General features: G+C 37.9%; 1 protein-coding gene and 1 pseudogene across 8 annotated transcripts in view; both read right to left on the bottom strand.

Annotated features, from left to right (window-relative positions):
• GALNT13 (polypeptide N-acetylgalactosaminyltransferase 13) overlaps positions 1 to 12,059 on the bottom strand; it is a 593,565-nt gene that overhangs the window by 166,361 nt on the left and 415,145 nt on the right. The gene's annotated exons all lie outside the window — the stretch shown is intronic.
• Positions 4,351 to 7,075, bottom strand: LOC116557017 (annotated as a pseudogene).

Genomic DNA, 12,059 nt, shown 5'->3' with positions numbered 1-12,059 from the left:
TTATTTTCTAGGCTTTCAAAAGATTAATATTTTATATTATATCTCTTTCAAGTAAATTTGACCATGTATACAGTATAAACTATGCTATCATCCACAGGGAATTAAAACTTGTCTTTGTTCCCAGATATTTTTATAAATGTCTTCTGATGATGGAGAAGGTTCTTAAACAAAATGTAAAATGCCCATTGCTCATTTGATTATCTAGTTGATTTTCTTCCCCTGCTAGGAGACAATTAACTAACATAGTTTATCCTTTTCATGTTTTTTGGCACCTACGTCAGTGACATTTTAATTAAAGTTCATAAACTTCATAATCTCCACTTTGCAATCTCAGTTCTAGTGCTGCTATTGTTTCTAATTTTACAGCTGTTGTGACAAATTCATGCAGCTGCTTGTTTTTATATTTATCTTTCTCCTAACGCATACACATACTACCTCTGGCACAAAGTCATTGTTTAATATAGCCTTAATGAAAACAAACAACAATAATATACAATGGAGGCCATGTAGCACAATGATTATGAGTAAAGGCTATAGCTCCTGATATTATATCCCAGCTCTTCAACTTACTAGCTGGGTGACCTTTCTGTGATTTGGGTATAAGACAGTAAAATGAAACTAGAAGCATCTAGCCCAGAAATCCTGCTAAAAGAACACTGTTGTGAGGATTAAGGCAATTTAGTTCACATAAAAATACTTAGCTTTGGAAAATGAATTGGAATGGAGTGAATGAGTGATTTATTGAGGAGTTATTCCAACAATCTAGAATAGAGATGATGACTTTGCCCATGCTGATGCCAATGAAATAGAGAGAATTTAATAACTTGACAAAATTTGGGAAATAAGAAATAATATATGAGGGTATGTCAGCAACATGGTGAAAGAGCAGTCTCTGGGCTACCCCTCATCCCACAGACACATCTAGTATACGCCTACACATGAGTCAGTTCTCTCCAAGAGAAAGCCAAAATATAGATGAAAGACCCCTACATGTCAGACTACTGAGAAATAGCCAAAATATAGATGAAAGACCCCTACATGTCAGACTACTGAGAAATAATCACATTAAAATGGATACTGAAAGCAGAAATATACTCATACTTTAGCTCCGCCATGAGCACAGAGCCTTACAAACGAGAAGAAGAATCCCAAGTCCTAGCTTCTTCCTGAGGTGTTGAGCGGCATGTACCACATATAAAGTGCCAAATTTTGCAGTTTCTATGGAGGGCTTGGCTCTTCAATCACCATGCTTGATGAACCACAGGGACAGGACATCAGAAGATTTCTCTCAAGCACAAATGAAAAAAAAAGGAAAAAAGGTTCATATTATATGAGCCCTCCTAGCAACTGTAGCACTCAGGATTGGCCCAGCTTCTAAATTCCCCCAAATTTGGTCTCAGGCTTTCCCATGGTTCTGGCTTTTTTTTTTTGAGATGGAATCTCTATCTGTTGCCCAGGCTGGAGTGCAGTGGTGTGATCTCAGCTCAATGCAACTTCCATCTCCCAGGTTCAAGTGATTCTCCTGCCTCAGCCTCCTAAGTAGCTGGGAATACAGGTGCGCCACCATGCCTGACTTTTTTTTTTTTTTTTTTTTTTTGTATTTTTAGTAGAGATGGGGTTTCACCATGTTGGTCAGGCTGGTCTTGAACTGCCCTAGTACTCCACCCACCTTGGCCTCCCAAAGTGCTGGGACTACAGGCTTGAGCCACCAAGGCCAGCCAGTTCTGGCCTTTTAACAAGCCAGTATCTGGGAAACTACAGAGCAAATAAAGAATAAACCTCCTCCAGCTTAAATGGAAAGGAAGACATGTCCTGTATGTACCTTCTTCTCTGGCTTGCTCCTAAGATAAATTCCTGCAATATCAGTCTACCCCTGCAAGAGAGGTTATAAAAGTTCTGCTTGCTTTAATAGGATAGTAGACATTCTCCTTGCCTCCTTCCTTGGCTTGTTTTTGAGATAAATTTCTGCAGTCTCTCATTAGAGAGAAACTGGGGGACTTCTTCATTCCTGATTGGAAAAGTGGGTATTCTCTGCACCTTCTTCCCTGCTTGGTTTCAGTGATAATTCTGGACTACCTTCTTCCACTGCTAGGAGGGTGTGACGCTTCCGCTTGTTTGAACAGGAGAATGGGCTCTCCCTGCATATTTTTCCCTAGCATGCCCCAGCAGTAAATCCAGATATGTAGACTCTCACTGGGAGTAGTTTCTGCATGCTTTGAGTGCCCCAACTTTTATAGCCTTTGCCCAAGGGACTGGCTCCTAAATCACCTATCTATGGGAGTTGACAGTGCATTCTTGAGTCTGCTAGACAACAGGGGACAAGATAATGAGGTTTAAACTTGAAAATGCTCAGCATCTCTCTCACCAGGCTCAAAGTGAGCATTCTGATTATGAGCAGAGGCAGCTGTTTCAGACTGTCTGCTTGGTGAAGGACAGAATAAGTGGGACATAAACTTTGGCTCTCAGCTTCTCTGCAAGAAAAGAAGGAACTGGAACACACATCTAACACACTAGCCTCTCTAGTTGAATCTCAGGAGACTGGCATCTATTTCAACTCTCTGAAGGCAATAGCATGACTTGGCAATAACTAATCTCTTGGCTGTGTCTCCACCCAAATCTCATTTTGAATTGTAGCTCCCATGAGTTCGATGTGTCATGGGAAGAACCTAGTGGGAGGTAACTGAGTCATGGAGGTGAGTCTTTCCCATGCTGTTCTCTTAATAGTGAATAAGTCTCATGAGATCTGATGGTTTTATAAAGGGGAGTTCCCCTAACCAAGCTCTTGCCTACTGCTGTGTAAGACATGCCTTTGCTCCTCCTTTGCCTTCTGCCATTTTGTGAGGCCTCCTCAGCCATGTGGAATTGTGAGTCAATTAAACCCCCCCATGTGGAACTGTGAGTCAGTTAAACCCTCCACCCCTTTTTTTTTAAATCGCCTAGTCTTGGATGTTTCTTTATTAGCAGCATGAGAATGGGCTAATACAGTAAACTGGTACCATCACAAGCCTGGAGACTTAGGATAAAAAATTTTTTCATGAGCTGGTCCAGGGCCTTGTTACTTTGTGCAGTCTTGAGACTTGGTGCTCTGCATCCCAGCCGTGGCTTAAAGGGGCCAACATACAGCTCGGGCTGTTGCTTTAGAGGGTGCAAGCCCCAAGCTTTGGTGGCTTACACATGGTACTGGGCCTGCAGGTGCACAGAAGTCAAGAATTGAGGTTTGGGAATCTCTGCTTAGGTTTCATAAGATGTGGTGGAAATGCCTAGATGTCCAGGCAGAGGTGTGCTGCATAAGCAGAGCTCTCATGGAGAAACTCTTGCTAGGGCAGTGTAGAAGAGAAATGTGGGGTGCAAGTCCCCACACAGACACCCCCCCCCGCCCGGCATTGTCTGGTGCATATGTGAGAAGAGGGCCACTGTCCTCCAGATCCCAGAATGGTAGATCCACCACAGCTTGCACTGTGTCCTATAAAAGCCACAGACACTCAATGACAACCCAGGAAAGCAGCAGGGCCTGGGGCTGTACCACAATGGTGGAGTTGCTCAAGGCCGTGGGAACCCACCTCTTGCATCGTTGTGACCTGGATATGAGACATGGACTCAAGGGAGATCATTTTAGAGCTTTAAGATTTGACTGCCCCACTGGATCTCAGACTTTCATGAAGCCTATGGTCCTCTTCATTTGGGCTAATTTCTCCTATTTGGAACAGCTATATTTTCCGAATGACTATACCCCATTGTACCTAGGAAGTAACTAATTTGCTTTTGATTTTACAGGCTCATCGGCAGAAAGGATTCACCTTGTCTCAGATGAGACTTTGGACTGTGGACTTTTGAGTTAATGGTGAAATGAGCTAAGACTTTTGGGGGACTGTTAGGAAGGCATGATTAGTTTTGAAATGTCAGAACATAAGACTTGGAAGCGGCCAGGGGTAGAAAAATATTGTTTGGCTCTGTCTTCACCCAAATCTGCTCTAGAATTGTAGCTCCCATGATTCCCATGTTGTGGGAAGGACCTGGTGGGAGATGTTTGAACCATGGGGGTGATTACCCCCATGCTGCTGTTCTTGTGATAGTGAGTAAGTCTTATAAGATCTGATGGTTTTATAAAGGAGTTTTCTCCTACACAAACTCTCCTGCCTGCCTCCATGTAAGATGTCACTTTCCTCCTCCTTTGTCTCCCCCCATGATTGTGAGGCCTTTCTAGTCATGTGGAATTCTGAGTCAATTAAATCTCTTCCCTTTATAAATTACCCAGTCTTGGGTATGTCTTTACTATCAGCATGAGAAAAGACTAATACAGGGACCAATAAAAGCAAAGCAGATGGTACAGTGTTTTGAGGCACCTAGAATCTCCAGCCATGCTGATAGGGAGGAATATCTCCAACATAAGGCCATTCTAGCAAGACTAGGAGAGGTGGTTCTTTAATGTACTGATTTCCACATAGAGAGTCAAGGAAAATGAAGAAATAGCAAAATATGCTTCAAATAAAAGATAAATCTCTAGTAGCCAACCCTATTGAAATGGAGACACATAATTTTCTCGATAGGCAGTCCAAAGGAACAGTCATAAAGATGCTAACTGAGGTTTGAATCACAATGCATGAACAAACTGAACTTTAAAACAGGGATAGGAAATATTAGAAAGTACCAAACAGAAATCACTGAGCTGAAGAATATCATAATAACAATTCAAAAGAGGGGTTCAATAGCCAGGCAGAACAAGCAGAAGGAGGATTGATAAACTTGAAAACAGGTCATTGGAAATCATCCAATCTGGGGTGGGGAGAAAAAGGAAGGCAGTGTTAAGAGTCACTGGGCTGTGGTCCAGCTGGCTGTCAGAGGTGAAGGCAGGGTGGGCCCTCACTGGGGCAGCTGATATTCTGAGAGTATGAGAGCCAGTATGGAATGTCTCATCACAGCTTCCAGCTTATGAAGCTCAATCAGGCTGTCCCCGCTCTGTGGCCAGTGAGTTGGTGATCAGCTCTGCTGCTTTGGAGTTGCCTTTGGCAGAGATGATGGCTGCCTTTTTCTGATGTTGTCTTTTTCACCATAAATCTGGCCCTCTCTGCTTCCTGCTGAGCTACCTGTTTGGCTTCCATGGCTTCTGCAAACTCCTTCCCAAAGTCAGATGTGTCAAGGACATGTCCAGGATGAGCCCAAAGGTGGCTGCTCACTCTGTAAGGTCATCACACACCTGCCTGGAGACCAGCTCTCTTTGGGTTATCAGTTCTTCTGCATCAGAGTGAGCCACCACTGACTTGAGTGTCTTGGTAGTTATGAACGGCAGCACACAGTCATCTTAGTTCTCTCCAGTGCTGGTGAAGATGTGAATGAACTGACTAGCAACAGGCCAGAGAGGGCACAAAGTGTGATATTGACATTCTGCAAATCTTTGTCACCAGTGATGACTGGCACATTACATGGTGAAGAACATCAGTTAACGAAAATTGGTTTCTGTACACATGGGATGAGAAAGTGAGTCCATTCCCCTACCTAAATGTCCTGACCTCCATAGAATCCGCCAAAGATGGCAGCTCTGTGCCCCACATCCACACTATATAAGGCAGAGTTCACCATACTTCCTAGAATAGCTAAGGCCAGGCCAAACTTGCTAATGGACTCAAACACACTGGCAGCCATGTTTCTTCTGCTGGACCCTCTCACACCTGCTTCTACTCTGACCATATTTTTATACATTTTTGTTTCTGCTTAGTGGTATCTTTTCCTTTAAGTTGAAGAACTCCTTGTAGTATTTCTTGTAAGGCATGTCTAACAAAATGAAGAACCCAAAGCACATGATCATCTGAGTAGAAGCAGAAAAAAACATTTGACAAAATTCAATATCCCCTTACATTAAAACCTCTCAAAAAAGTAGGTATAGAGTACATGTACCTCAACACAATAAAAGCCATGTATGATAAGGCCACAGCTAACATCAGACTCAACAGTGAAATGCTGAAAACTTGTACTGTAAGGTCAACAACAAGAATGCCCAATCTTGCCACTTCTATTCAACAAAGTACTTGAAGTCCTAGCCAGAGCATTTAGGTAAGAATAAGCTAACTGCATTCATATATAAAAGGAAGAAGTAAAATTTTCTGTTTGCTGATGACATGATCTTACATGTAGAAAACCCTAAAAGCTATACCAAAAAATCTGTTGGAACTGATAAAAAAAAAATTTGTAGGTTACAAAATCAAGATACAAAAATCACTAGCATTTCTATAAACTAATAATGAGCTATCTTAAAAAGAAATGAAAAATAACAATCCCATTTACAATAACATAAAAAATACTTAGGAGTACATTTAGCCACAGAGGTAAAAGATGTGTTTTTTGAAAATTATAAAACATTGAATTAAAAAATTGAAGACATAGATAAAAATATATCCCATGTTTGAGTAATATTGGTAGAATGTTCATACTACCTAAAGTAACCTACAGATTCAATGCAAAACATTAAAATTCCAGTGTTATTTTCACAGAAATATAAAAAATAATCCTCAAGTTCATATGGAATCAGAAAAGACTGAATACCCAAAGCAATTTTGAACAAAAAGAGCAAAGCTGGAGTATCACATTTCCTGATTTTAAAATATGCTATAAAGCTATTATAATCAAAAAAGCATGGAACTGACATAAAAACAGACACACAGACCAGTAGGACAGAATCAAAAGCCCAAAAGTAAACCCAAGTATATATTAATTGATTTTCAGCAGGATACATAATGAAGGAAAGATTGTCTTTAATACATGGTATTGGGAAAACTGAATATCCACGTGCAGAAGAATGAAACTGGACTATTTCACACCATATACAAACGTCAAGTCAAATTGGATAAAATATAGAGTTAAATATAAGACTTGAAACTGTAAAGCTACTCAATGAAAACATGGGGAAAAACTCCATGATATTAGTCTGGGCAATGATATCTTGGCTAGGACTCCAAAAGTATAGGCAACAAAAGCAAAAAGAGACAAATTAAATTCCATCAAACTAAAATGATCTTGCATAACAAAGGAAACAACAGAGTAAGGAGACAACTAAGGAATTGGTAGAAAATATATGCAAACCATATATCTGATAAAGAGCAAGTATAAAAAATATTTAAGAAATTCAAGTAACTTAATAGCAAAAATACTAATAACCCAATTTAAAAATAGGCTAGTGATCTGAATAGATGATTCTCAAAAAAGAGATAGGAATCTCTAACATATATGAAAAAATGTGCAACATCAGTAATCATGAAGGACATGGAAATTAAAACAGATGTCACCTAACATCTATGAGAATAACTATTATAAAAAGATTAATAATAAGTGTAATATTTCAGTTATTCTCCAAATCCTCATTCTCCACATGAGGATGTGGAGAAAAGGGAACCCTTGTACACTTTCGATGGAAATGTAAATTTGTACAGCTATTTTGGGAGATAGTTTGATGGTTCCTCAATAAGCTAAAACTGGAATTACCATATGATCCAGCAATCTCACTTCTGGGTATATATTCAAAGGAATTGAAATTCGTATATGAAGGAGACATCTGCATTTTCATGTGGATTTCAGTATTACTCAGAATAGCCAAGATATGGATGCAACCAAAGTACCCATCAATGGCTGGATGGATTAAAAAATGTGATATGTATATGTACAGTGGCATGCTATACAGACAAGGGAATTATTTGTGATAATATGAATGGAACTGGAGGACATTATGCTAAATGAAGTAAGCCAGGCACAGAAAGATCAATACTTTATAATTACACTTATATAGGGAATCTAAAATAGTCAATCTCATAAAAAGAGAAAGTAGATTACCAGAAATTGGGGGAACCGGGAGTGATGGGGAAAGAAGATGTTGATCAAAGGATTAAATAAAATTCAGTTAGACTGGAAGAATAAGTTTTAGTGATCTGTTGCACTGCAAGGTGACCAGAGTTGATGATGTGTTGTTTATTTCAAAATTGCTTAAATAGTATAATTTTAACATCTCACAACACATATAAAAATAAGTTGGGGGGGTGATGAATGTGTTAATTGACGTGATTGGCTCTTTCTATAATGTATATATAGATCTAACAACACAATGCACCTTACAAATATACACAGTTATGTGTTAATTACAAATAAATATAAAAAAGAATTAATATATGTATTTTCCCTTACCTATGATGTCCTCCCTTCATGGCCCACATTTGTTTTCTTCCTATAAACAGTTTTTGACTATGATAGTTTTCATTGATCTCAAGTTTTCACTGATTTATAGGACTGTCTACCTCTACACCACCCCATTGGGTTCTCAGTTCTATAGTTTGTCATCCAGATAAACGTTCATGCATATGTATGTGAATGTGAGGATGTGTATATGTATATATACACATACATAGAGGTGTGCGTATGTGTGTGTGTGTGTTTTACATATATTAGCTTTATAGCCCCACTCACATTATCTCTTTAAGAAAAAGCATCATGTTTCTACATTATAAAACTGAAGTATAATTTATATGTAGTAAAAAGTCAGAAATTAAAGATATTCTATCAGTGTTTGCAAAGTCTAAAAAAAGTTTAACTCATATCAGTGCTCAATAAAAATTGATTATTAATCAATTAACATTGATAAAAATCAGAAAAATTACAAAGTGCACACAAAATGTATCTACCATGTAATGGAATTACCAAAAACAGCTATTATTTTCTCAATTTTGGCAAAGGGAGAACCTAAAGATACTGGTAACTTAATTTTCAAAATATTTTGTTCTATATTCCTACTTCAAAAAAAAAAAAAAATCCCTGTCAGTATACCAACTCTCCACTTTCTATATATTCAAGTAACCTGATGACAAATCCCTTAATCCTTATAATGGAAACAAAGTCTAAAAAGGCCTTCATTGAGATGCTGAAGGCACTATGATCCTTGATAAACTGGCACCCACAAATACCAAAGGCATGAAAGTCATTCAGATGGGACAGGCATAAAGGTTACAGTAGGTATTTTCTCTTCATTCTTGATACAAAACTTGCCACTTTTTCTTCATTGTCATTTTGATGGACAGAATGTCATCTGGAATTGTTTCGTTAACTCAGCCTACATTTAACTTCCCAGCGTAACCTAGATTTATATTATTTTGGAGTGGCTGCTAGAGTTGAAGTCTGATGTAATAACGTCTCAAGAGGAAGATTTTTCTACGTCAAGTTGTTGTGGCCGTTAAGTGGTCACCTGCCAGAAGCCACAGGGAGATTCAACACACCTGAGGATTCTGCCCAATACTTGATAATTTCATGTTTTTTAAACAAATTATTTTGCATAGAAAATAAAGTATCACATTTAAAATTGGAAAGCTGGATTCTGTTCTTGAAATAGACACAAACTGATTGTAGAATTTGGAACAAGTCATTTAATCTGGAGTGTCCTTAGAAAACTCACATGCAGAAGAAGAGGGATTGAGGTTGACGATGGTTTTGCATTTTTTGCCATATATTTGTGATTTAGTTTTTTCATATGGGGTACACAAACCACTTGTAGAGATCATATTTTTAGATAGGAATGATAAAACCCTCTGAAATTTAAAACTCTTCCTACTTAGGCAACCTTATTTTATTTTAGCTGTATTAAAAGAACATAATAAAAATGATTCTCTGAACAAGAGAAAGCATAAAGGAGCTGACACTATAAAACTTATTATGAGACATAAATGTGTGTTTCCCCATCATATATGGAAATTCCTGTTTAGAAGGGTCACAAATGTTTTACAAACAAGAAAAAACAGGAGAGCACTTTTGTTCTCCTTTGAGAATTTTTTAAGTCATAGCCATATTAGAGTAATTTGGAGATTTTCAAGTTGGCATTAAACATAGACAATGCTGAGTTGAATCCATCCCATATATTTATCCCACCAATGTCAGGTTACTTCTAAAATGTTCAATTATCAAGTATTTTCCCGTCTTAATTTAGTAATGAACTTCCTGAAAGCCCCAAATTCAAAATGGTCCTTTTCATACTTACTCATTTTCTAAAGGATTTAACAAATTGACCTTGAACTAGGTTTTGTTTTTTTTAAAAGATGTCTCTCAACCATAGTTTATCTTTTGCTTTTCCAAAGGCCTAGGAACTGACGTTTGGGAGAGCAGGTGGGAGAAGACTGGGGGAAGCAGAAGGGGAGAGGAAAAAGTAGAGTGAAAGAATGCAAAGGTGTGTACATACTGAACACAGAGCTGAAGAAGAGGATGTGTTTAAGAACAAAATGTGCATGAACTGATGTGTATGAGAGTTAATGGTCAAGTAGTGCTGATCACAGATGGAGTCTTTAATCTCCTCTCCTCTCCAAACCAGACACCAGTTCCTAGCAGCTCAAAACGTGAAGCTACCCCCAAAATACACATGCTAACACATTTTATGAACAGTCTACTATTACTTTTTGCCTTTCAACAACTTTCTTTGCTTTGGAGTTTTCTGACCTTTAGGATTGATAACACTTTATAGCTTCTGTATTTTCTGGGATCAGAAAAATTGTTACATGTCATTACTCCACATCTTATTAGGGCTGTTGATATTTCAGAAAATCCCAATTGTCCTTTAGATCAACAATACAACAAATGGTTCTGATTGTATTATGGCAAATCTTCCATTCTCTGTGTAAATAAAATATATGAATATAACAGAGAAGAAAAGCCAACTGTCAGATATTAAAAATCCTACATAATATAAGATGGTTCTGCTTGAGAAATTAATGTTTAGGTTTTCATGTTATAAACAAGTATTGCTTTTTAATGAGCAGATTGTTTCAAAAAGTAACTCATGAAAAAAGGAAAAAAAATATACAGTAACACTTTTTAATCTTTTGATAATTATTAATTTTAAAGTATAATACATCCTGGAGGCTTTGAAAGTATTTTCAGTACAGTTAAGTGATTATGAAGACAAAAGTAGAATTATTGGAACTTTTGTTTTCCTTGTTGTATAATTAAGCCTATCAATTAGTCTCAACTGTGAAAAAAAATTGTATGTGGATGTGAATGTGAAAACTGGATGGAAAATGTGTGTGATTTGTTAAATGATATTTGGGTCAGATACTTTGCATTTTACATTGGTCTTCTCCCATGTCTGATGATATGCCTGCCTTTCAGATATCAGTAACATCTGCTGCTTCTAGCCACAGAGTGGCTCATGACAGCTGCGTGACGCAGCCCTAGAATTCATGCCAAACCAGTCCCCTTTGAATATCAGTAGACCACCTGGGTACCCAGCTGCAATAAATGGCATCTCCTGCTCTTTGACAGATGCCAGCAATACATAAAAAGAACTTGAGTGGAAAAGAAAATCTGATAGCTCAGAAAAAGTTCTCATTCAGTCTCTCCATCTGTAAATGTCCACCTCTCCTGGTTGGAGCTATAAAATTTCAGTTTCAATTAAGTTTCCTGTGTAATTTGTAAAGTGGTCACCTGTGTCCCAAATGTAAAGAATTGTGATAAATTTGAGGACATGGGACAACCTGTCTCCTCCTGCATGATCTGCACATGTACCCCAGAACTTGAAGTATAATAATAATAAGAAATAATTTTCTTTAAGAACCTGGCTGGTATCTATTCAGCAAATATATATTAGCCAATGACTTTGTGCTTTGTCAAGGACAATGCTGGGCTCTGGGGCATGGAGAAAAAATAGTAATAATACATAGCTCTCTAGTAGCTCACAGGCCAGTCTAGTTGTGAATGGCAAAACTAGGCATATTAAAGTCTATCATCAGTTTGCATTTGACAGTGAAAAACAACAGCCTCCCATGCCTACAAGAAGGGGACTTGAAAGGTTCTCACCCCCACCACTGTCATAGACAGGATGCTTTTCTCCTGGCTTTTAATCAGCTAGAGTCATTTTGTTTCTTGTCCAGAATCTAAGATTTTTTTTAAAGCTGTAAGTTTTGCTTCAAATAATTACTTTCCCTAGGAGGTATATATAAAATTCTAATACCGTCAGTGGAACACGATGAGTACCTCTCAAAACTCATCTTACAGGCACTTTTTTTTTTTTTTTTTTTTTTTTTTTTTTTTTTTTTTTTTTTTTT

This window comes from Sapajus apella, unplaced genomic scaffold (assembly GCF_009761245.1).
Source record: "Sapajus apella isolate SASKATOON/1434 unplaced genomic scaffold, GSC_monkey_1.0 scaffold18, whole genome shotgun sequence".
Taxonomy (NCBI): Eukaryota; Metazoa; Chordata; class Mammalia; order Primates; family Cebidae; genus Sapajus; species Sapajus apella.
The sequence above is the reverse complement of the archived record's forward strand: the minus strand, read 5'-3'. Positions and strand labels throughout refer to the sequence as shown.